Source organism: Pezoporus flaviventris, unplaced genomic scaffold (assembly GCF_033815535.1).
Source record: "Pezoporus flaviventris isolate CSIRO_AGI_PZ_B2104156 unplaced genomic scaffold, CSIRO_AGI_Pfla_v1 ptg000021l, whole genome shotgun sequence".
Taxonomy (NCBI): domain Eukaryota; kingdom Metazoa; phylum Chordata; class Aves; order Psittaciformes; family Psittacidae; genus Pezoporus; species Pezoporus flaviventris.
The window spans coordinates 5,192,453-5,218,760 of NW_026892569.1; the positions used below are offsets into that span (position 1 = coordinate 5,192,453).

At 42.4% G+C, this 26,308-nt stretch overlaps 1 protein-coding gene across 1 annotated transcript in view; it reads left to right on the forward strand.

Moving 5' to 3' along the window:
• The first annotated feature begins 8,158 nt into the window (after positions 1-8,158).
• Positions 8,159-26,308, forward strand: part of TAFA4 (TAFA chemokine like family member 4) — a 74,108-nt gene continuing 55,958 nt past the window's right edge. Inside the window, exon 1 of the mRNA XM_061455772.1 lies at positions 8,159-8,420. The gene's annotated coding sequence lies outside the window, so the exon portion shown is untranslated. The remainder of the gene's footprint in view (positions 8,421-26,308) is intronic.

Sequence of the window (26,308 nt, forward strand, 5' to 3'; positions counted from 1 at the left end):
CCGGAGCCCTTCATCCAGGCTGCGAGGCTGCTTTTCTGGCAAATCTTCCTGCTCATCGAATCTCCTGTATTTTGTTCCTCGCTGTTATAGTAACTCCTGTTGCTAAATGTACTGAATGCAAGTGCTGAAATGACAGTGCTAGTATAAATTATTAAAATTACAGAGAGTAATAAAAATGGGTTGTGCATAAAAAGGTATAGAACCAGGCAGTGGAACTTCAGCTTTTAAGTTACTTCAGAAAGTTCTCTAGTATCTGTTACATGGACAAGCTATGCATTAAATACAGTTGGGTTTTCTCTTATATGTTTTCTAAAGCAAAATGTTTGGATGCTGTACTCTTTAGGCTTCCAGCTTTCCTTGAAGAAGATGAGATGGTGAGAGGTCTGCTCACAGGCTTTTGGTAATTTTGAAAAGCATCTTTCATTACATGCTTAAAAACACAGCGTCCAAACCCATACATTGTTTCTGAAGATGTATGCAGGATGTTTGTAACAAGGAACAGTGAAGAGATTTAACTGTAGGAAATCCACTCTGTATCTGATACATAAATTCATTAATCTAATGCATAATGTCTGGTTTTTTTTTTTTAGTAAAACAGAAAAGTTCTTGAGAATCAATGAAATAAAACTGTCCCCTTGACCTCAGTGTAACCAAAACAGTTTGAGTTTTTTCTCTCTTGCAGCAGACACTCAGAGACTGGGTATGGGAAGTGCTATGGGCAGCTGGAAACAGACACCCCACAGCACAGATGTAAGGTCAGTGTACAGTGCGTAATTTCAGCCCTCAATGGAGAAGATATGGTGAAATGTTGACTTTAATTACCATGGGACACAGATTAGCAGATGGTTCCATGGATAGGCTGCTCTCCATGTCTATAAATAGCAGAAGTTAATTTATGCAAGATCTTTCTTTTCTTTAATAGCTATCATCTCCCAATGTGTCACTATCTTTCTGGCAAGGAAGTATCCAGCACTGGAGCTAGAATATAGGTCCTCTTTAAAGCCCTGGTATCATGTGATTATGTTACAGTAAAAAAGCATCTGATCAAGTAACTCCTGATTGAAAAGACAGGCTGTGACAGCCTGATCTGAATGCACCTTCATTTCAGAAATAACAACCAGGTATCTGCAAGTCATCTGGAATAATAGCTGGGAGAAGTGGGGAAGGCAGCACGGCTCTGAGCGGGGTCAGCAGCTTCATGCAGTTTCCCATCTCTTGCTGCCTTCAGCTTCCATCTCCCTACTGTTGGATGAATTTCTTTGCTTGCAGATGAATCCTATTACCACAACCTATTGCTTACAGCTGTTCTTTCTGCCTGGTCCTGCACAGCTTTGCTTGATTGCCTCCTTCTACTACCAGAACATTCAGGTTTGGGGCTGGTTCCCATGAAGTTGCAGTGCTGGGGGATGTTTGCCTTGTTTAGGGCACTCACGTTAACCTAAGCCTGTTGGGGTCCTGCTGCTCCTGTTGAGCAGCTCCATGCTCAGTTTGATAAGCACCTTCATGCTGCCACCTTCAGGATTGGGGTCTGGGCTTTGAGTCACCATGAGACCAGCCACAATTGGAAGGAGTGAATGGCCCTGCTGAAACTAGTGGAATGCCTCACGTCTCCAAGTACCCTCCCTCACTTGGTCTGAGCAGCAAAAGCACTCAATGGTAAGTGGCTAAAAGGCTTTGAGTTGACAACCGGTATAAGAGATGCTGCTCCCCTAAAAAAGGACCTGCTTTCCCCCTCTCTGGGATGGCAGCACAGCCCTTATTGCTGTCCCTGTGTGCAGAAGCAGCTTCCACCCCTTTGGATCCCAGGTTTTGCCTCCCTGACATGTAGACCCCAGTGCTACAGCTGCCACTTGGCTCTTTATCACAGGAGCTCATTTCCCTTGTTACTGGGCTCTACCAGGTCTCCCACACAGTGTCTGTCAACAGTTTCTGCAATGGAAGCATCACTTTTTGGTTCATAGCTTTGGCTTCTCTGTCGTTCAGAAAACCTCATGTTAGCAGGCTTGGCTGTAACTGTTACCCAGCAATTGGGTACCAGATGCCCACTGATATTTATACTTTTGGGTTTTACTGTACTATTTGTGCCTCACCCAAAGATCTCTTAGGAAACCCCGATTTTCAGCAAATATATCCATCATTGTGCAATATTTGTAATATAAATCAGCTGGGTCCAAACAATCTTTATGTCAAATACTTCACTGCCACTACATTGAATTAAAGTGGTACTAGTAAATAACAAGTAAGCTAAGAATTTGCTAAGCTGCATGTGTAAGTACAGGGAGCTTTTTCAGACAGAGCACTTTCTTTTCCCAGCAGTAGCACACTATCTCCTAGTCCTGCAGAAAGGCTGAGCCAATCCTTTTCTCACCACCTGGACAGGTAAATGGAATGCAATAGAGGACCTGCACCGCAACTGAATTTGTGCCATCTCAAGCCCAATGCCAATCAAAATCAACCGCCAGAAACATGCATCGAAGGATCAAGGTCCAGATCCTGCTCAGTGATGAATCTAAACCTCCTTTGGTTCAGTAGGGATATGCTGGATTTATCTACATGTAATCTAGAGCAGATTTTGGACCCTGCTCATGAGCATTATGCCTTTTGCTACAGGAAGGAAGATTGTTTCTGACCTTGCTTAAACTAAGCAGCTTTAATCGTTCAGTATGGAAACACCAAGACTGGGCTGGGGGCTGGGGACACAGACATGAGAATCCTATAATCTTTGGTTAAGTTGTAATGAAATTGTCCAGGATGAGAAGGAAACAGATGGATTCTGATTAATTTCTCACAAGTGTAGACCTCAGCATCCGATGTAACATATGTGGTGAGCAAATGTCACTCATGCCTCCAAAGTGCAGAAAAAAATCACTATTGTCAGGATATATTCATTGGCATATTGGCTGCTGAACTCCCAGGGGTATAAAGATGCTGTGCATTACATTAAGTCCTGAATTAAATATTCAGAGGCAGAGATACCTAACCCCTTCCTCTATGCCTCACTGGTTATCGCAGTTGAACTTAATGAATTGAAAGAGGGAGGGAAAGGGAGATTTTTTCCCCCCTCCTTTGTAAATCGTTATTTACTGTGAAAGGAATATCAAGATGGCTTGATATTTCTGCTTTACAGAGTTCATTTGACAAGCAATACAGCCTGAGTTAGGGAAAATAATGCAGCTTTGAGCTGTAAACGAGCAACTACACTACTTTGATCTCATGCTGATAGAAATCAGAGGCCAGCTCTGTGTTTGTGCAGTTGTTCTGGGTTTTGTCACTTCTATAATCTATTTCATGTAATTGCATATTTAAAGAAAAAAATGATGTTCATTTATTGATTGCCACTCTATTGTTTAAGGCACGTGAGATAAGAGGCCAGAGCTGCTTGCTCCTGTCTTCATGTAGTCTTAGGAAGTGGAAGAAGCTATGCATGTGAGTAAAGTGAGGCCCCATCTGTGCCAAGGAAAGAGATTCATTACAGCTGACTTGTCCTGTTAGAATTACTGCCCCAGACTGTTTCTCGGGAAAGGATGTCACTAAGATATCTAATAGAGTATTTCATCACCAAAGTTGGGAAACAAATATCGAGCAGTGGGGCTCCGGTGTAGCTCAGGCTCTGCACCCTTCTTCCACTCAACCTTCTGCAAAGCCAAGCAATGTGTATGTTAGTGTCTTCTCTTCAAAAATGAATTCCTCATTAGAAAAAAAAGGGGGGGGGGGGGGAACATAGGTATTTTGTTCTCTGTATGTTGAAATTCTGTCTACCTTAAATTACTTGTACATTTCCCTCTCCCCTTTTGGCAAACACTGCTCCAGCTCACATCATGGGCTGGTTTGTTTGTCTTAATGATCTTCTTCACAAGTGAATGTGTATCTTCTTTTGGGGAGCAGAATCACCTCAAAAGGAGCTTTATTTCTGATTGAGGAAGATGTAGCTGATAGGTCTGGGGAAAAGCTGAGACATCCATATTAGCTGCTGTCGTAAGCTGGCTGAAGCAAGCTCCCTCACTCTTTCTCATGCAGCATTTTGTTTTGTTCTAAATTGAAGATGCAGCAAATCTCAGTAATAGCTGGGACTGTACTAAACGGCACCCACCTGCTAAAGTCATAACCTTCATTTTAATTAAAAGCCCTAGTTTTGGAAACTTGACCTGAGATTCTTGTTTCTCTTCTTGACCATTTAATATTACGACCTGTGCTGGCCTACAGGCTCCTCTTCTCTTGTGAAGCTCAGCAGGATTCTGACTTCTTCGCTCATTAGAGAGAACTAGTAGTCTCTGTGTTTAAATCCTTAAGATTTCTAACAAGACAATCAGACTCTGATTCCTCAGGATGCTGGTATGCAGCTGAGGGTTGGTTTTGCTGAAATTCCCGATTTTTTTGCTGAAACTGGTTGTTTCCAACAGATTTCACCTGCCATTGCCTTAATTATGCGCCAGAATTGAGGTTACAACTTGTGCATCTGTAACCTTTCTGAACAACAGTGTTATCCTTTGTCAGCTGGAAACTTCTGTTCACTTTGTCAGTTTTTAACATGATTCCTGGCGATGCATCACTTGTAGTTCCCTCCATGAAGCTGTTGTCAGTGCAAATGGGACTAAGCTTGATTATTGCTTACTGCATCGAGACTGCACAGGGCAAAATCGCATCAATCCCCCACTAATCTCCAAAATCACTGAAGAAAATCAGACTGGATCTTTTCCCTTGTTTTATCACATGTCAGTGGAACTTCCTCAAAAGAGTCCCCTCCTTTGCTGTCCTAGAAGCTGTGCTGGGACTCCTTGGCCCATAAGGGTGTTGACACTGCAAAGCTACATCAGGCTATTTTGACCCAGCTTGTGTTGTGTGAAAACCTCTGAGGCTCATGATGCCATCCCAGCTAAACACCTGGTTTGCTGAATGAACCTACCCACTGCTCTGCTTGGCAGAGGTTTTTGTGGATAGCCAGGGAAGCCTGAAGCCACAAGAAAAGGTGAAGTCAAGGAGAGAGGTGGGAGATGGATTTATAGGGAAGATGAAATGGTGGGCAGGGAGATTTCTATTAATTAATTGCAAAGCTGTGGAGAAAAGGAATATACAACCAACACAGAAATAGCTTGTGGCAAAAAACAGCTCCCTAAATCAGGTAACTGGAAGATACTCAGCCAAGTGAAGCCATTTTCAAGGTGCAGCATGATGAGGATGGGACCTGAGTGCCTGTTGCCTTTGTCTCTTGAGCTGAGGCATCTCACATGAAAGTCCCAAGTGCTGCTTCCTGTGCACGACAAACCAGTATAGGTATTAAATTGGGGCATAATGATGAATGAAACTGTGGGATGTGTCTTGATTATCCCAGGTTTCTAATGTATAATTGAATTATTTTAGTGAGTATATTTCAAGCCCTTTGATTTCTGGCCTCCGTTTTTAATTACTCAGCCCCCTCTTGCCCTTGTGCATTATTATGCTACTCATTAGCATTCAGTGAGACTACAGAAGTTTGACTTCTGAATAAAGTAGCATACAAAGAGAAAGGATGCTTTTTATCCTACCACTTAATAATTTAAATGGAACCCTTTTCTTTAATCAATGTTTAATAGTACAATAGTTGTTTATTTAAACTGCACAATGCCGGATTTTGCAAACAAAAAAGAGAGGAAGGATAAATATGTTTAGAAATAATGAGCTTTGTAACCATTGTAATCTTCAAATGGTTTAGAATATCCACAGCACTCAGAATGTCTGTTCCTCTCCATGAGATGGTAACATGGGCCTCAAATGTATCTGTGTCGTTTATGCAGCATTAAGTTGTATGAGCCTATTTTTTATTTGAGGGAAGCAGAAAACCTTGCTAATTGCAAAACTGAAAGCTACTCAGCAGCGTTAATATTGTTGGCATGACCGCCAGCTGTGATGATTAGGATGTGTGACAGAGGGAGAGATAATTTGATCACAGGCCTGGGGACTAGAAGCTCTTGCGTCCTGCTCCTTCCCAGCACACCTGCAGAGGTAAGGAAAATACAGGGGGAGATATAGTTCTGCCCCACAGTACCGACACTTTTGGGGGCTCCTGGAAACCCGTGTGTAACACCAGGTCATGGGAGGGAGCACAGCTCAAACCTAGGCATTAACTTGTCAAAGGAAATAGCTTTATAGGGGATCTGTAATCGGGTGTGGAAGGCACTGCAGGTGTGATGCTTGTTCTGTGTCAGTAAATTGTGCCTTTGGATGTGACTCATCACTGTGGGCAAGTGACTGGGAGACTAGGACAGGGCAAGATGAGGGGGACCCATAGAGCTCAACATAAAAGAGATGAACTAAAGCAGCCGTCCCTCTGCTCAGTTTCCTCATCTGTGAAACAGGAATTGATCAGGGATATCTTGAGGATTTAGCGATATCTGGAGACCGCTTTGGAGGCATTAAAACTAGCAAGCATATTATCTGCATTTCAAAGTACTCTTTGGACATCACTTAATTCATTTTGACAGCAGCTCTGTGCAAGAAATGTGGCTGTCTCCATTGTCTGGATGGGAAAACTGAGTCTAAGAGGCAGACCAAAACAGAGGTGGCTGGGGAAGGAAATGCGAGCACAGGATAGCACTGGGTCAGGGAGAGCTGTGACCTCCTGTCTCCCATGGCTCAGCAGCCTGGTTTTAAGAGCACCCATTGCAGGTGAACTGCTCCGTCCACATGTACTGGGGGGTATTGATCCCACATAATCCCTATCTGATGTCCTGGCTACCCTGCTTCCAACAAATGGTTCCCCAGGCAGCAGCACTAGACCTTTTCCCTGTTGATTTGTGTCTCCTGTCTTCTAAATCTTCCTCTTTCCCACCAGTACATCCAGTTCTCTCCCTTGTCCCCAGATCTACTTCTCACAGTCCTTTGTGCAAGCTTGGAGCTCCTTCCCTTATCTGCCGTTTCTCTATCCCCTTCTCTAGGCTCACAGGGGTCTGGAGGCATGTGAAATATCAGGAGCAATAGGCAAGAAGGTGGCAGCTCCACATGTAAGGAATGAGATGAAGAAACGTGATCTGCCGGTGTGGGCTTGTTCCCTGTTTTGACTAATTTGTAGTTCTTGTTGATTAAAAAATCACAGCTGAGTTCTGCTAACATGAGATGAGGGAGAGCTAAGGCTGGGGGTTCAGACCCTTTCTTTCAGGCTAAGTGAATTTATCCCAGGTGTGAGTGTCTGTTACTGTATTATTAATTTACAAGGAGCTGTGGTGTGAAAGCTGTTGAGACTTCTACCGTTTTTCACATGTGCGCTAGAAAAGTTGCACATGGACAACTTGAAAGGCAATGTGCAACTCCACATCAGCAGCTGATGAGTGATTTCCTGTGACAGAAGTAGCCTGCCCTGTTCTGCAAGGTTCATTTTCAGCGCTTCTTCCTGTTTAAGGAATGTTTGTCCAGGGGGATGATGATTTGTATCGCATCAGTGTTTAGGGAATGTAACCAAGATCAGCCTGCCGTTGCACAGAGCTCTACAGTCACTTAAGGTGACTTTGCCCTCTCACAGAGTGAGACTAATCTGTGGATATTTAAATGCCTGACTCTCACTGAAGGATGTGTTTGGGTATCTCTATCTTTTAAGCAAGCACCAGAGTTATGGGAGAAACTGAGGGTGTAAAGTGAGGTGATAAAGGCAGTAGAGAAAGTCAGTGGCAGAGCAAGAAACAGACTGTTTCCTGGTGGTTGCTGCCTGTCGATGTGACCCTGGCTCCGCAGCAGTGAAACACCACCTTTTGCTTTGCCATTTCAACTGAATTTTGGAAGGTGGTAGTTCACTGGGAGCCCGTAGGACTGTAGTGTACGGCAGGAGTGATTGGACACGTGAGAAGAGGCGATGGGGTTGTGGTCCTGACCCTCTGCACCCGTCTCAACTTGCGCCCGTCTCCAAAAGATGCTGCGACCTCCGGCCCGGCTACGAGCTGAAACAACGTCTGCTTTCTCCTCCCTCTGCTGAGCAGCGGCCGCTCGGATGTTGGAATAAGGTGAGGGCTCTGCCAAGCAGTCAGAAGCCCCTGCTGAGCAGGGCGTGCAGCTCTGCTGCGGAGGGAAGGGCGCTCTTCCCTGCAGCACCCTGGCTGCGCGGGGCGGAGGGAGGAGCGGGCCCTGCGCCCCAGCCGCCTTAGCTCCGCGGAGTCGGGTGCGGGAGGCAGTGAAGGGAGCGAGCAGGGAGTCCCGTGGAAGGGAAGAGACAGAGAAGCCGCGACACTGTGCTTCCTCCCCCTGTCTCTGAGGAGGAGGAGCGGGAGGGGAGCGCCAGAGCCACTTAGGGCGATGCGCCGCTGCGTGCGGGATTGAGTCCTTGCGGAGCATCCTCCGCGCAGCCTGAGAGCCGGGTGTGCGCCCGCTTGCCCGAGGAGGATCCCCCCTTCCAACACCCGTGCTGCTGCCTCCTTGTTTCTCCAGCGCAGCCGCTCCTCGGACGAGGCGGCGGGCAGGTGAGCGGTACCCGGTGTTAGTGCTCGGCCCTGCGCGTCCCGGGCAGGCTGGAGCTGTGACCGCAATGGGGAACGGGGTGAGCTCCGCTGGAAGAAGGGTGGCTTAATCTGCGGTGTAACTTGTATGGAGGAGTGCGGTGGATAGCAGGGACTCGTCTGTCCCCGAAGTGGCCACTGGGGCTGGCAGGCGGCCCCAGGCGGGAGGCGCGGGGACCCCGCCGAGCAACCCCGCACTGGGCAGCGTGAGGGGCTTTTGCGCCTTTAATCACGTCTTTAGCGAGCCCCGCGGGCTGGGCAGGCGCTGGGTGCGGGGTGGGACCGGGAGTGTCAGTGCGCAGCACTTCAGGTGTTCGGGTTGTAGTTAGACATCGCTGTGTACCAGTGGGTGTGTGTATTCATTTGCTGCTGTAGTTATTCTAGTGACGGGGATGTCACTAGCAAACGGACAAGCTTGTTTTGTAGATGTCACTCTTACTCCTATTTTTGTTTTCCTTTTTAAAAATGTTTTTAATTTCAGCCACCAATTTTATACCTCCTGGAATACTTTAATTTCCCAGAGCAGTTGGCTTCTCACCACTGGCACTTATACCTTTTTGAGTGGGAGATCTTGATTTACTTTCTTTAAACCAGAGCTCTAACAATACCCACTCCTTTCACTGAGGCATGTGTTATTTTCTGCCCCCAGCAACTTCACTGTGACAAAAAAACAAACAGCTGGAAATAATCACTTAAAGAGATGCGACTTCCCCTGTTTCAACAAGTTGCTTTATTCTCTGCTCCAGTAATTTCCTCCAAGAGTGGCGTTCATTGTCGTTAAGTATGTTAATGTCGTTAATGATGTGGTGAGATACATGATGTTAAACCTGCAGTCACCGGGGATTAATGCACGGGCATGACATCACCAACAGCCAATGAGGTGATGGGTTTGGACACGTACTGACCCAAACTGTCTTCCAAACTGCTGGGTTGATCCTGACGTATTCCTAAGGAATAACAGAAGTTTGGGCAACTGGTGTGGTTTCCTAGCATGGCTCCATTGTGTTCCTTAGTCTTATGCCCCTGTAGGCATGGTTCATTAAATAACTACACGTGTGTGGTGAGTCCGGTTGATCAAAGGTTTCACTTCTTAGGAAGAGATTAGTGAAAACGGACATGCTAGTGTAGGGAAAGATGATGTGACTGAGCCGGCTGCTGGCAGAATATAAACAGCCAAAGAGTTCTCAGCCCTTGTGGCAGGAAAGCTGCGTGAACAATGTGTTTGAGCGCACAGTGGATTTACCTGTAGTAAATTGCCTCCTTTGCCTTATTGCTTGGAGAGGAGCTGCTCACGTGGAGGTAGGCACAGGATCTGTATCGGGGGAGTGAGAAGGGAACCGTGCAGCCCGGTGGATGCTGCGTAGCTGGAGAGGCAGGAACACGTATTCCCCCACTGTGCTAATGGCTCCTGGTCTGTTCTTGCTTTCACCCCAGGACCTCAGTGCCTGTGTGCTGCCAAGGTCGAGCAGGTTTGAAGCCCTTGGTCTCAGTTCCTGTTACATTGCTGTAGGGTTGCTCAAAAATTCAGCTGTCTTGGGTAGCTTTTGCAGAATCACAACAGATGTTGCCAAGCGCGGTCTGACTCCCCAAATGTGCAGTTCTGAGTTCAGGCTGCCCCTCCTCTCTAATGTTTCCTTTACCTTCATCATTTTGCAGCAGACTCATTCAAGCCTCCCATGGGTCAGCTGGGGGCTTCCCTGCAGGCTCTGTGCGACCCTTTGTGTCACTATCACAAATATTTACACACAAATCACTTATGTTAGTTTAAACACTTTGTCTTTGCTGGAGTTCTCAGTGGGTGTAAATTCTGGGGTCCAGAGTTCATCTCTGAAGTCTTTTAATGTTTTTGCTGTAATTTCTATATGTGTACATGCATGCACTTCCCTTACCAGTGCCATTTATGTAGCCAGTTGCATCAAGGGAACCACAGAGTATTAGCAGTACAACGATGTGTCTCAGAGGTGCATATGATTCTTACGCCTTCAATGCCAATAAGATGTGACAGAATACATCTAATGAATTACCTTTAAATTAGAAAGCAGTAAACAAGCCATTATTGGATTAGAGGAATATTAAAATTAGAAGAACTTTACCATCTTTTGATATACTGTGGCACATTTTTGCTAGCTAGGAAATGACACAGGTTACTGCAGAGAGAGAGAGGGTCTCTAGGGAACTGTAATGATTTTCATCTGTGTGAAATAGATTTTTTTAAATGCTATTACTTAGTAGCTTATGTTTAGATGATGCTGTAGCAGCTTGCTTTTTTTTTTGCTGTCTAGTCTCACATTGATGTTTGCTATCCTTTTTCTGAGTGACTTCGGTGCTTGTGGAAGGTACAGGTTTGATGTACTCTGATAGATAAAAGCTCCTAATTATTGAAGAAAAACACAGGCAAAAAGATACAAGAGCCTCAGTAATAGATTTCAGTCCAGTACTGAAGAGCTTTCTGTCCTGTCAGGGTGCAGATATAGTCTGGGTTCATGCCAATTATTCCATGGCCCCTTTCCACAGCTGCCGAGAAGGTTGCTCCTGCTCTGGTAATTCTGGGCTATGATTTAAAATGCTTAGAAAGATTCCCATTGACTTCACTGAGATTTATATTAAAAATTCTTAAGAACTGGATTAAATCCACCAGTTCTGGTCCTACACCTCACTGTGAAGGCATTGCCTGGTACTGCCATGCAGATGTGACTGCTCTGGATTAGATCTGAATGGGCAACTGGTTGATGATACTTGTGTGGAGCAGCTCCTGATCTCCCCATGCCAATCTCTTATTAATCTAAAGCTACCCCATGCTGTCTTTCCTCAAGCAAGATGCCCAGTTAAGGACCTGGCTTTGAGTGAAAAGGGCAGAATTTGGTCAGTGCCTCTCAAGTGTTAAAAAATATCTACACTTAAGAGGCAAGCAGTGAAATGGCTGGAAAATTGAAATTGATGGAAAGCAGCTAATTCTCAGCTTCATGTAAAATAAAGTTAATTATGCAGTCATGAAATTACTGTGTTCTTGCAATGCCACCAAGACCTGTTGGCCAATGAAAAATTAAGCTCTTAATACAGAACTAAACTTGAATTTGTGAGTGCAAAAGATTGCGTTGTTTGGAGTATCAATCCTTAATAATGGTCTAAGACAAATGTTTTGCTCTTTTGAACTCGCTATCAGTATGGATAAGGAGTAAGAAGGGCTAAGCCTCATTCCAGTCTCCTGAGGAAGGTCTTGAGGATACAGTTTTGTCCTGGGTTTCAGAAGCATATTCAGAATAAAGAGCTCTCCTATATATACTTTTCATCCAGGGGATGAGATTTTCCTTGTCTCACAGTTTAAGGCCCTGGGACTTCGTGCCCCCGCTCAAGGTTTAGTAGTAGAATTCCCTCAGCAGCCCTTATTCCCTTTGAAGAATTTGATAACCACCATGCAAGTGGTTGTTTTGAAGCCAGTGCCAACCCTGCCGATCAGAAGATCGCAGCGCACTTTCACCTGAGGTTAGGCAGGGCGATCTAAGCTGCTTTGCAGTGGCAAAGCATCCCGACTCGTTGCAAGTCTTGGGGATTTCTATCGGCCTCTGTCACTGAAGCCTCTTTGCTATTCTAAAGATGTTTCTAAGGAGGAACAAAGGCCTGTGGGTTCCATCAGTTTTGCTTTATTTTATATTTTCCAGCAATTATTTTGGAAAGGCTGTGAGCTGAAAAGCAGATTCTCTCAGACTTGGTACCATTACGCCAGAGTAAAGCTCAAATGAAGGAAAGCAGTATTGGGATCTTGGTGACTCAAAAGGTGACCTGTTGTTTTTATTGTCCCTTCAGCTGTGTTTCAATTTCAGTTACTCTTTACAGGGAACATCTGTGGAATAAAACTCTGGTGGGGTCAGGCCTCAGAGGCTGTTTCCCTCTGCACAACGTCAGTACAAGTTTTCTCCCTCCTTCTATAACAACAGCTTTGTTGCAAGTGCTGTGAGATATAACAAGCAAGGATAAATATATTAAAGGGCAGCAATCCCAGCCTTGGTGTTACACGATAGTAAAAGTCTGGTTTAAAGAACTCAGTCCCTAGTCATTGATGCAGAGCTCTTGCCCCATTCTATCCTCTAATCAGCCAATGCAAAGCATGACTCAATCATACATTACATCCTTCTGATCTGAAGGACACTCTCTAATTGGAACCAGGCTGGACTTGCTGGTTCTGTAAGCAACTAACCCTTTAAAATAAGAGTGTTCTGATGCTTTAGCTATTAAAGCATTCATAGGCTTGTTTTTCAAGAAGCTGCTCACTAAACCAGAAGCATGTGAGTAATGCCTGGGCATGGATAAATGAGTTAACATGAGTTCTTCTAGCTTTTTAAAATAAATGGCAAATCTCTGGTTCATATTTACATAATTCAGGTTATTAATTCGTGTGTTTGCATTTCCTAAGCTGTGTGCCAAATTCCAATCTGGTGTGGGTTTCAGAGTGTTAATCTCAGTATAAAGGGGAAAAGGAGAAAATGTAGCTGTTGTAGGAAGCGTTGAATAGTCAGTGATTTTTTTCCCTTCCACAAAATTAAACAAGGAACTGCTTTTCTGAATCATTTCAGTGTCACCTCAGGTATTCAGAGAGAAATTTGGAAGTTATTAATTGATAGGGTGCCCAGTCTTTCATATGTGCGTCTCTGGGATTTATATATATTGCAAGTTAATAAAGCTTCCAGCATACATTCTGTGCATGTGTAATTAAGGAGTGACTATACTTTGATGTGTTTTGTTATGTTATCTAGATTCCAGCTGTGGGGATGATGGTATTTTATGTTGTCATATACAAGCAGGAACATCCCTGCACGACTGAATCTGTTTGAAGGACCAGACTGTGGCTGTTTTAGTCTAGAGAACATAGTTATTCTCAGATTTCTTTGCTGCTTCCATAATTCAATGAGAATTATGTGTGTTTACGATAGCCTGATCAGCAAATAGAAGTGTGCTGCAGATGTAGATATATTGTGAAGTACAACAGTTTACATTAATAGGGAGGATTTATCTCGTTGCAGCATTGAATTTATGATGCTAAGCTGTGATATTTTCCTGTTTCAAAAATGTTATATTGCAGTGAGCCGATATCAGGGTGATAAAACAAATGAATCCCTTTTAATTTAAACCAGTGTAACATGCTAATAATGTTGGAGACAGGAAGAGAAATGCCTTGTTTCAGAAATGAATACAATGCATCTGTATTATGATTTCCCAGAAAAATTCATTTAACTTAGATTCCTAAATGAAACTTCTTGTTTTGTTTAAGCTATTAGACAGATGTGGCTGAGGTCTTTAATGGAAGTATGATTTTGGACACAAGCCCTGCTTAAGTTAGCCTTTGAGACTCTTTATTCCCTATAATTCTGAAAAGGAAATAGAGAAGCTGTATTTGCTGGTGCTGGTCCCTTTGCTGGGCATTCAGGCAGTCCACCCTCCTTGCTGGTTTCCTCCCACTTTCCTGGCAAATGCTCAGCAGATAGGATTAATAAGAAGAAAGGAGGGGTCATCTCTTCCCCTTTGCAGTTATTCTCTCTTCTGGCCATTGCTGGGGACTGTGGCAACACCAGGGCTGTATTCAAGGTATCTGTTTGTTCTGTTCCTAGAGAATGCGATGGAGTATATGGAAATCTCTGTGATGCCCCACAACTCATTTCAGCTGCTACCTGCACACTACATATATCAGCTCCTGAGGGGAAGTGGATGAGCCTTCCCCCATACCGCTCTGATCCGCTCCCTGGATTGTGCCTTGTTGAGCACGCAGGGAAGGGAATTCTTGTCAGCCACGCATATACAGCTGAGGAGAGAGAAGGCTGTTGTGGCTGGTCTGCTCTGAAATGCAGCTCTGGGACCACAGCACTCCTTCCTCCCAGAGGAAAACTGGGATGCAGTGAGCTGGAGAAGTTAATGTCGATCAGCTGGCATTGTTATGAGGCTAAAGCTTTTCCTCTTTGTATCTGCACAGCTGGGCCTTATTCCACGAGTGTTTTCCTAATTGCACTGGAATTAGCCCAGCATGAATACAGGTAGTTGTAAAAGACCCATCCTGACTGTCTGGTGGGCTTGTGTTGACTGCATGACTATTTGTGCTGAGCACTGTCAGTTTAATGACAGTGAGGTTCCACAATTAGAAGTCAAGTGCTATAAAATTTTCCCCAAACACGCATCTACAGCAGTGAGTGGACTTGCACATAAAATAGGCCATTGAGTCTGAAAAAAAGGATTAGCAATTTTGTGGAATAGAGAGAGATTGTCATATGTGCACATTCCTCTGTTACTTTACTCAGTGTCTCTGAACCTTTGAGCTAATATCCATTATTTGGAAGAATGTCAGAGAGCATTTGACATTGGCTTGTCTAGCTGAAAAATACTACTGGAGTAACAGCTTAACTGTGGAAATGCTTAGCAGTTATAGGGTATATAGGCTCAACTGGGGCTGAAGGACAGAAAAGCAGAATAGTAATTTTAGTACTAAATTATCCCCGTCTTTTTGGGGTGTTGCTGAAATGATTCATTCTGCTTTTGTTTAATGACAGCTGTTTCTTTTCAGGGACCATCAAAAGAAGAAAATTTTGTTAGAAAAAGTTATTTTTATAAGCCTGCATTGATTCTTCTAATTTAAGAGAGTCCTGGGTAAAAAGGGTTCTCCCTCCTTTTCTACACCAAATTGCCATGGAGGGATGGATCTGAGGTGAAGCAGGGCAATTTCTGGCAGAATTAGTGTAACCTTTCACCTGAGAAATGAATAGGTTCATTTGGTTCATTAAGTGTTAGAAATTAATTGGTATTGAGCTTATCCACATACTTAATAGCATTTCCCTCCAGAACATTTCCTTCCTGTAGATGTTTCTAATGTATTTTTGTGACATATATTTTGGTTTAACAATAGAATAGACAAAGAAGCCCTAAACCTTTAAGAATATTTACAGTATATAACTCTGAAAAAGGTGCATCAACTTTAAATCAACTAATTACTCTGTCAATGTACATCATTCACCTACGACATGCTTCAGGTTGTGCTTACTCTCTAGTTGCACCCTGGACTGAGAGGAGCTGTGCGGCTGAGTGGATGGACGGGTAACTGCAATCACCCCGTGTCTTTGCAGACAGCAGTAGGAATGAGAAGGAAAACAGATATTTTCAGCAAAACTCTTGTTTTTTGCATGTGTTGCAACATTCTTCTTCTTGGACAGAATCTGTTACTGTTAAATCTTGCTTGGAAATGTAATGGAGACTGGCAGCTATTTGTAATTAAGACATTTGGAATATACGTAACTGTATTATTGTTGAAAACTTGATACCTCTCATCTAAGAGGAAAAATAAAGACTGAATAAAGCCGAACTGATCTTGTTTTAAACGTTTTGGTTTTGTTTTATTTTTTTATTACAGAAGTACCATTTTCTGTTACAGTTAATGAGTGTTGTTGCCTTTTGTTTAAATTCTGTGTTATAGAGGCTTAGAGCAAAGGGGTTTTAATAATAAAAAGACCATCTTCTCTGGAATGACTGCCTGATAATAGCCTGTAAGATTTAAGAATAATACTGTGAAATAATTGGTTTTCTAATGAATAATTTTGTATAACTAATTGGAGGGCAAATGGAAAACCTGCATTCTCTAAACAAATGTAACGTGTCTCTTTAAATATCCGAACAATTTTTCCTTCTATTTTCTCACCCTCAGGACAAAAACAATATCAAATCTCATTCAGGTTGTACTTAAATATGACCAAACTGATAATTACATTATTATAGAGAAGGGCAGGATAGCTGGAGGATATGTACAAGGTGCATTAGTACCACAAATAAATGCTGATTTACTTATTGATAGTAGAGACACGTTTTAGTCACTTTATAGAATTAACAATTGATCAACTTGTTAGGTTCTAGTTCTTCATAAGCACAGCATGTTTATTCATTATTATCATTACATGGTGCCAGCAGCTGAGGTCATGATTAGTAAGGCAAAATCTAAAAATACTTAAAGTTGCTTAAATCTGACTTTTGCAACAGGCAGTTTTTGAGCGATGCACTGATTCTCCTCCCAGGAATGAATATAACATATACCTGCCTGGCTAATTTGCATTTCATTTATTTTTTTTCAGACCCATCAGATCTATTTGTTTCCCCAGTGCCTGTGATTCAGGCTTGTAAAAGTGTAATGAGATGGGCAACATAAAAGCATTACTTTCAAATTGCCTTGGTCACTGTAAATATATACCAACATATAGTATTGCAGCCGATAAACCGAACACTGCTGGAGGAGAATGGAAAGATGTTATTCCAATAAATATATTCATGATTGTTTGTTGCTAAGCGTAAGTTGTATTTTCTAAATCAGCATTGACTTAAGCTTGAGCAAACTCGATAGCAAAAATTCCCACAGAGGCTTCTCCTGCTACATGTGACTAATATATTACAGAAGATAAATAGTCATTTTTAAAACTTGTTACACCGTAGGATTGAACACAAAAGGAAACCATTTTACAAATCTGAAAGTTAAGGTCACCCTGAGAAGAAAAGGACACTTACGATGACTAGAAAAACTCTGCTTCCTCAAGAAACTGAGATTCAAAGTTCACTCTTTTCACTGCGTCTTTTACAAAGCTTTAGAATCCCAAGTGCAAAACCAGAGTCTGTTTTGATGTGCAAATATTTCAAAGCTGTATAGCTGATAGGTGTTTAGGCACTCACACCTAACCAGTGCTACAGATTAGCTCACAGTCTCTTAGTTCATTACAGACTATGAAGCTTTTTGATAGTGGTTTTCATAATAAATTCAGTATTAGGGATGAACTTTCTAAAACATTTCATTGAATTCTTTTAATAGTTTTCTCCCTCTTCTATTTATAAGCATTTTTAAAAAATCTATTATGCGTATTTTAGTCATACTGAACACCATTAAGCTTTTGGTTCATAATTCAGACTTCTAGGAATATGAAAATGTGCTCAATAGCATATTTTTAGGGCTTGTTAATAAAGCTAATGAATTATTTTTCCATTAGGCTGTCTTATCTTAAATAATACTGCTCTCTTGTTTGAGCTGTAGCAAATCAAGACACCATTGATTTTCTTTAAGAGATGAATAATGAAAGATCTACATTCTTAAATATGTAGATAAAGATAAGTAACTTAATTAAAAAATTATCAGTGGAAGGTAGGAAGATGAATTAATTGTTTTAATTTGTTATATATGTCAATATCCTGGAGTATTACATAAAATCCATTTATGATATCCTTTTCTTTGATTTTCAGTGTGATTTCAGTGTCTTCAGTTGCTTATTCTTCTGAAAATTGCTCACGTGTTGGGAATGTTAAACCGTTGGAACTATCTGCCCCAACCTCAGCTTACGTAGGCCTTGACTTTGCAGATGTTTAATGTCGAATGCTATGCAGCCTGATGAAAATAGTTCCACTCTGATCAATAGTAATGTTTACAGGCTTTGTCTTCTGTGGTGGAAGTCAGGTTACAAGCAGGATTGTTTTCCCAGTGACTGGCTCTTTGATCACATGTGCTACAAATACCACAGCTGGCAAAATTCCAGGCTAAATTGCTTGCTATTTTTTGACTAGCTTTACAAATTATACATAATGAAAAAAGGACATCTTGGGGTTTCCGTCTTTCATCCAATGTTGCTTTTGATATTGTGTACATCTCATCAGGGTACACAGTAGAGAGGAGGAGCTGTTAGGAGGAGCTGCTCTATTAAGACATGGTAGTTGATCTTATTAAAGGAGGAGATAAACAGCCTTCTGCTTGCTGAAAAGGCTGCTCTGTGTCACAGACTCTTCTGGTGCTTTTTTCTTTGGTCTCACGTAATAGAGTAAGCACCCACACAAGTTCCACTGCTGGATTCCCTGGTGGGAATAATTATGTGTTTAGCAGTATGCCTTGAATAAGACTTTCACAATTCTCATGCTGAAATACTAAGTGACTCCCAAGTAATGCTGGTTTTCAAGCTTGAATCTCAAATCTCAGTGCAGCTACAAATACATCATTTGACAAGCATAGCTGAGCTTCTGCTTCAGGTCCTTGGGTTACTGCCTTTCGGTTGTGAATACATTGTCCAGTGGTTGCTTTGAAGGTTAGTTATCCCTGTCTTTTCCAGACATCTCCATTAGCTTTCTAGGGTAAGACAACAGCTGGCTCACAAAGATTCTCAGATTTTGCCTTTTCCTAATGCTAGACTCATTGCTGTCCTGTTTGAAGTAATTCATCTGGGTGATGAGAAAGAGGGGCATGTTATATGTAGACCATACTTAAAACTGGAAGGGACTGGAGAAAGACTTTGTATAGACTCTGGTTAAGGCATTGGTTAGTAGACAGGACATGAGCAAGAAGTGTGTTAGGATGTCTCTGGGGAGCTTACACGGGATGGTTTGACAACACAGTGTGATATGTGGGCAGACAAATTTTGCTCTTTGAGATTTTACCCAGCAACACCCTGCCAAACAGCTAAGCATTGGGCGTAGACTGGGGCTTCATGCTTTGGTTTATCTTGTTTCATTCATTTTGTCTTGCTTCAGCTTTTGATTAAACATAATATTTGTGTCAATGAAATGAGTAGCAAACACCTGCCACATTATGGATTTTGCTATGTTAGGAGTAACGAAGGAAGCCTGTTTCTCATTCAGAAGAGGAAGGCTGCCAGAATCAAGGACGTAAGTAAGAGCCAAGGAAAATTAATTGCAAACCTGTCAAGTCTGGTCTGTCTTTATTCTTATTACATGGTCCTCAGTAGATCTTTCTTAGAGATGCTTTTTTTAAAGATCCTGCTGCTTGTGTGAATTCAGCTGAAAGTTACCCAGTCACACACAGCAGAGAGACTGTGTCTGGTCCTCTGTGCCAGGGGAGCAACCTCTGCATTTTTGCTTCCACTCTCAAACATTTCTGCTCGACATTGTACAACACACAGGCAGGGTATGGCTGTGGTTCCATGCTTTGGGATATGCATCTTGAAAGACAGATGGGCTGGAAGTCTCTGGTGAAGAAGGTTCCATGGAATCCCAGATAACTTGCAGCTATGTCCAGGCTGTTGCAGCGTAACATAAGCCAGGCTGAGCGCTGTACTCTGAGACTTAGCATAGATCCAAGCGCTGAGCAATAGAGACAATGCTAAAACCCAGTCTACTATCTCTTCAGTGCAATACTCATGCTTGTAGCCTGAATGCTGCCAAATAGCATGCACATCTTGGCTCTTCGTGTGATAGCCAGCCTGCTCTTGATGTCTTCCCACACTTCTGGGTCTCTGCTGGAAGAGGTTGACCATCATGAGAATATTCTACTATTAAATTAGAAACTCTTCAGATGCTGAGCCCTTCAGGTTAAAAAGGCAATAGATTATTTATGCAACACCGTTTTTCTCAGGTAATAAGTTGGATGGTGATAATTGCAAGCAGAGAATTAGGAATTCTGATGTAATTGAGTAGTTAAGTTAAAGGGAAAAAATCATAGTTCAAGAAACCATCTGGTTTTGGCTGGTATGCAGAAATAATTGAAAACGATCATCCACACCCTCTACTGGCTATTTCTTCTGTTTCACGCAGTAGTGTCAGTTTACCAAGCCAGCTATGCTGTCTTTCTGATATGTAGGTGCTATAAGACACTCCATACTCACAAATGCAATCTGAATGAAGCTGAACAGATAAATACCTAAACATTTATTTATACCCAACTATTTATTTACTTGCTCAAAGCAATCAGCCTAGAATAGGAACCAGGAGGGTAAAATAAGGGTGGTTGCACTTTCTTGAAAATGTTCTTTGGGTGCTGACCCCACAGTATCTGTGAGCAACGAAGGGGATTTTGACCATTGCTTGTGAATTTTAGGGGAGGACAGGGGTGGGTGGCACTTCATCCTGGGTTGAGAAACAAAGTATTAGACTAAATTTGCAGTAGATAGCTATGTGAAAACAAGTGGGATTTGCCTAGTGCGAGGCACAGCTCTAAACTGAAAGTCTTTTATCTTTCTTTTTGGATGCAGTGGTACCCTCATGAGTGAAGGGTCAGTCACCTGCAGCCTCTCTTGCTAATTATGGCCAAAATGCTTGTCATTTACCAGAAAGGCCTTTCACTTGGAGAGGGAAAATATAAATCCAGCAAGTGATTTTTCCCTATCCCTTTCCCCTTGTTTTTAATTACTCTTGCTGTTTTTCCATGTAATTAGTGACCAGTATGAAAATAAAAAGGACTATCTGCTATTGTCCCTGGAATGCAGCACATTTTTAATAGCAGCAGGTTTTAATCTAAACCAGTCCTGTGACTGTCTTTGCTAATGGCCTTCGTGTGGCTGTGTTACCTATTGCCAGGCAATGGAAACGCTTTGTGCAATAGCCCTAGAATTTGAATCAGAGATACAACCACTCCTTAAGTCTCTTTAAAAATCTATCTCGCAGTGTAGGGAACTCAGATGGGAACAGTTAAAGTGAGAGTTTCACTTTTGCGTTCCAGTTCATCAATCTTTAAAGAGACACTAGTAGGTCAAATGGGTCTAACACTGATCGATTTACGAGAAGAATCCCTTTTTAAAGTGAATCACAATTCATCTCCAATGGGCAATTGGAAAAATAAAATAAAGATACAGCCACTGGGGTCCTGGTGGGGGAGAACTTCATTAGCTCAGCCCCTTACACACTCTTTAGTTAGTCCTCTCTTAAAATCCATAACCCAGTTGGATCTTGTTTTTACAGTTCACTAAAGTTAGCTCTTACTAGGATCTGAGAACCTGTATTTAACTAGTGTCTGCCATAAAAAGGGCATCAGTTCTTGACTCTGAGAACTGCTTCCCTTCAATGTAATAACAGCAAAGCCTGTCTGTCCCTCAGTCTCGTACCAAAGAGTGCTGCTTAACTGCATCTTAGAAGCACACGCAGGACATTGCCTGGTCACACCCTGGAAGGCAAATATCTGTGTTCAACAATTACAACAGCAGTTGTCTCAGCAGCTAGCAAAGTGCTCATGATTGATCTTGTTTTCCTGTAAGGATGACCACATTTGAGTTACTACCAGTATACTGGCAAAAGTGTGTGTGGAAGTAAATGAGGCACGTTGAGGGTATATTTTGATGGGATTATTGGTGGGAAAAACCTCTGGAACATTTTATGTGAGATGGATGTTTTCTATTTAGTTGCCCATCTGAAATCACAGAAAGGTATTATCTGCTGGGACATTTCATGCCAGTTGCTAATTCTAACACGACTGGAATTTGGAGGTTGCTCTCTGTATTGTAGTTAAGTTTGAGCAGTGTTTTCCCCAGGACAGGATTCACAGTTCGTTTACTCAAAAATGGAAAAAAATGTGCTTTGTGGGGATCTGAAAGACCAGAATCTGTGAATAGTCAGAAATCAGAGAAATGGAAGACTCCAGCAGTCTGTTGCCTCCAAAAATAAAAGTTCAGAAGAAATAACCGAGCGTCCACCCAAGGTGACTGAAAAGATCAGTTCTTATTCAGGTGCCAATATCCATAACATCATGCAAGCTCAGGAAGCGCAATCTGTAAAAAGAGAAATGACGGTTGTTTTCCGTAGCTTTGCTGTTGTGAGCATGACTGCAGGCACACTACATTTGAGGAGGTGAGGGAAAACAACTGCCAATATCAGACAAAACTTTGAGCCTGTGGTAAAAGGACAGTGCTCCGGGAAACCTGAGATTTGGAAGGGAGAGAGCAGGGCAGTGCTGCCTGTGACGAAGTGCAAGAATCAATCAGCGCTTGGCTTGGTGGGCAGATATTTGTGGCAGGCTTTGTGGAAAAGTATTAAGCATGGTTTAGTTTTTCATGTTTTGTTTCCCCTCTGGCAAACTGCATCTTATTGTTAAAAGAGTGAACTAAAAGTGTCACCAAGTTAACTTTTTTCTGTGAATCTTGAGGGTGGTTTTTTTGTTTTTTTTTTTTTCCATAAAGTTCCAGTTTCCTGGATGAAAATAATTGGAGGAGATTTTTCTTTTCTGTTTTCTAATTATTTTAAAGAGACTTAATAGCTCTCTAGCAGTGATGAAAAGCTGATTAAAAGCTGATTGTTGTCTACCCTGAAAATAAACAATCAACAATTTATTACTTTCAACAGATCTTGCATCTTAAGGCAATAATAACTGCCTTCAAGTGAGGCAGAGGAAGTGGTGGGGAATCCCATACTTCATTTCCATCCCTGAGCATTTCAAAGCATCATCAGAACTATGCCTCTTGCCCTTCCCTCAGCTCCTCCCACCAATCATGCACATGGGTATGTGGCCATGAAGTGGCTTGTGCCTCAAGGGAGGGGCAATAGGAAACCAAAAATCACTCCTAGGCAGATTGGGAAATGCAAGCCCAAAGTTCAGCCTTCTCTGAGCTTGCTGTGGCTGCCTGCTGTCCTGTATTGTTAGTGCAGTGATAAGGTGTCTATGACTATTCTCCATACCAGTCCCTTAGCACCTTTTGAGGCTTGCTCCTTTTTCACTGCAGGAGTAGCCAGAGCTCAATCTGGCTTCCTCATGCCTGTGAAGGGATGAAAACAGCGGCCAACAGATGATTAACCTGCTCTAAACAGGGAGACCTTTTTTCACCCTAGATAATATGACTCAGGTGGGGACTCTTTCCCTGTTGCCATCCATTCTCTTGCTACTCACAAACATGCTAACGCTGAGTGGGTGAGAGGAGGCAGGGAGAGATGCTTTGCAAGCAAGGAACAGAGAGGACTGAGAAGTGGCAGTGGAAGGAGGCCTGAAAAACTGGGCTAGAAGAGGAAGGAATGAAGGAAATACCTTCTGGAGGTGGGGAAGCAAAGTGTAATTTAAGATACTTCTGAAATTCCTTTGCATCAGGGCATGCAGTAGCTGGTACTACTGCATAGGAAAATACTTCTGAGCATCACCTTATGTATTCATATTGGAATTCTGATTTTTTCTGGTTACCAGGGGAAAAACAAGGGCCTGCAGGAGTCACTCCATGCACATGTAGTGGTATGGAGTGCCAACCAAACTAGCTGGGGTATGCTGCTTATACATCAGAAATGGTAGTCCACTTCTTAAGTTTGCTTTTTCTTGTGGCCATGTAATATTGATTCCAGGGCCACAGGACCAATGACTCAGGAGATAACATATACACATATCTGATCATTCTTCTTCTTGGCTTAGTAATAGGCTATTATCAGGAATTAGAAACCCTTGTATGGCCTGGTACTTGAAGAGAATTATACAGTGTTTGTCTACAGCCTCACCAGGTCTCAGACTTGGTGAGAGCTAAACCCAACTCTGTCATGCCTCTATTGTGACTGTGGTGCTCTAGTTAGTTGCAGCCAAGAAGATACTTTAATATTGGGCAGAGATCATAGTTCAGCGCTCAAGACCAGTGCTGTCAGTGTTGGAATAGGAATTGTTATCCCTATCTCAGACAGTGCTCTGCACAGTGTAGGTGTATTCTGTGTGATGGGCAGTACCTCTGTTGATGCCGATGTTGTCAAACCGTGGAACAGTAAATACAACTTTGAGATCTGTTTTGAACCTACTTTTGCTCATTTAACTAAAATCAAGACTGAAAAAGATCGGATTCTCCTTTGAAGTGCAATTGTTTATTGACTCGGCTCCAAGTCTTCATGCCATACAGACGCCTTGCTAGCTTATTAACAATATTTTGCCTCTGTAATTCAAATACAGAAAATGAGGAATGATATTCTATTTTTTTTTGTTTTTTAGTAGCAGTTCCTGAACTGAAGGGTCAGGAACGTGATTCTGGAATTTTCCAAGCAATAATTTTCTAAAATACCTTGAGGAGCAAGCTCTGATAAGTAAACAGCATTTTCTAATATTGAGTAAAAAGCTTGTCCCATCAAAATTGAGTGACGAAACAAGATCAAAAACTTGGTTTTTGGTCTGTGCCTCTCCCCTCCTCTGCAAGTTTTGTCCTTCACTGTTGCCATAAGAGATCCTCTATGCTAGAGGCGACCAACCCCAAGCTTACTCTGTTAGATTTGCACAAAAATAGGAATATCAAAAATACTACCTTTCAATTTGCTAGTAGTAATCCTACCTACTACCGGGAGACTCACAACGAGAACAGAGATAACACGCCACAAGGCATTTGCTATTGGCTCATGCGGTTGATAACACAGGTGTTAAAAATGTGCATTCAGTCCGTAATTACACTTCTGGAAATTCAGTGCTGTATTTATGAAATGCTTTTCCTTAGAATCTTCTAACAATTAGCTAATGAGTCCCAAGTGGAACAATTATCCAATATACCCAAACACTTGGGATTCTTCATCAGCCAATGTGCATCCACTGCTCATAAAGCATGTTCGTGTTCTAAAAGCAAAACTAGCTATTCCGTACTTTCCTTTTGGAGCATTTCATGAATTAAAACAAAAGTAGAGACCAGGTTACATTGGTGAACCAGAAATGGACGATCCTGTTGCAAGCAGAGCCTAATACAGCTTGAGGAAGCATGAGTGGACATGTTACGTGTCACACTGTTTATTGTGAATAAGGTGTTTTGGGGAATAACAAGAGAATACAGTATTCTACCGCAGTAGAATCAGAAATAATCAAATCTGGTTACACGAGGACTTTGAGAACCACCAGAAAGGTATCTAGTAATAACACAAGCTGACCCTGACTGCATGAAAAAACCCGATCAATATGTGTGGGAGGTATTTTCAGTCTCTTTCTAATAGAATTTCCCTTCACTAACCTCTGGTTTGATGACTGTCTGTGGTCTGGTACTGAGGATGGCACTGTGTACAGTGACTACCTCACATTTATATTTCAGTGTTTTGTTTGCTCCAAGGCATAAAGGAGATGTAAGTTTTCTTACAGACCCTGTGCAAACCTGTAATGCAACTCTATGGATGGAGAAGGGAACTTTGATCATTCCATGGGTATTCAGTCAATTTAAAAGAAAACCCCCTTCACTGAAGCAGGCTCCATGGCTTTTTAGCACTTGTACCACTCATTTGCCAAACTCAGATACAGAAAGTTTTTCCTCATGCATACACCAAGTTACCTTTGCAGGACCCTTGATTTATTTTTATGATATCTGCAGTAGCTACAAAGAACCACTTAAATCATGCCCTTTAAAGCAACCATCTTCAAGGAGACAGCATGTGTCCAATAAACTCTCTTGTCTCAACTAAACAAAAACAACTACTTCAACCTTTCTTTACTGCTTGCACTTGCTGAATATCTTAATTTTCATATTATTTCCTCGGGACTGCCTCATATTCTTAGTTCTAATGGTCACCCATAGTCAGTAATAACTAATTCTTGCATGTGAGCCCTGGGCTAATCATCAGGCACCTGGAAAAAGGTTTGGGACCAACCAGTGTGTTATCCAGAGGCACAAGCTGACATGAGGCTCCTTTCCTCCCTCGAGGATCCCTGGAAAATAGCCTACCAGCTCACCTGGGGCCCTGGTGAGCGGGAGCAAAGTGAATGACCGGCTCTATAGCAGGTCAGTTATATTTTCTTTCCGTGGGAGACATAAAATTCTTCCATCAATTCAGAGTATAAAAAGCTGACTTATTACTCAAGACAACCTGTGCAACACCTTTAATGCTTTGCTGCCTGACAGGCAAAGTTAACAGTAGGGGAAAGGCATATTTGCTGTGTCTGAAGCATCCTGCTGAAGACATTACCTTCAAAGACATTTCTCCCCATGTTTTATGGTGTGCTGCTGGCTTTATGTGAGTACTGCTCTGCTGCTGGCAGGTCAGTTGGGAGTGGAGCAGGGCACTGTCTGCTCTGCCTCCTCTTTGAACAGGGTTGCAGCAATTCCTGTGCTCGCTTGAACATTGCCTGAAGTCTGCCTATCTTTTTAGTAGGCCATACACCGGAGGGTGGGGAAGATTTTGAGCTGTAGTGAGGGATTGAAAGAACCTGGATAATC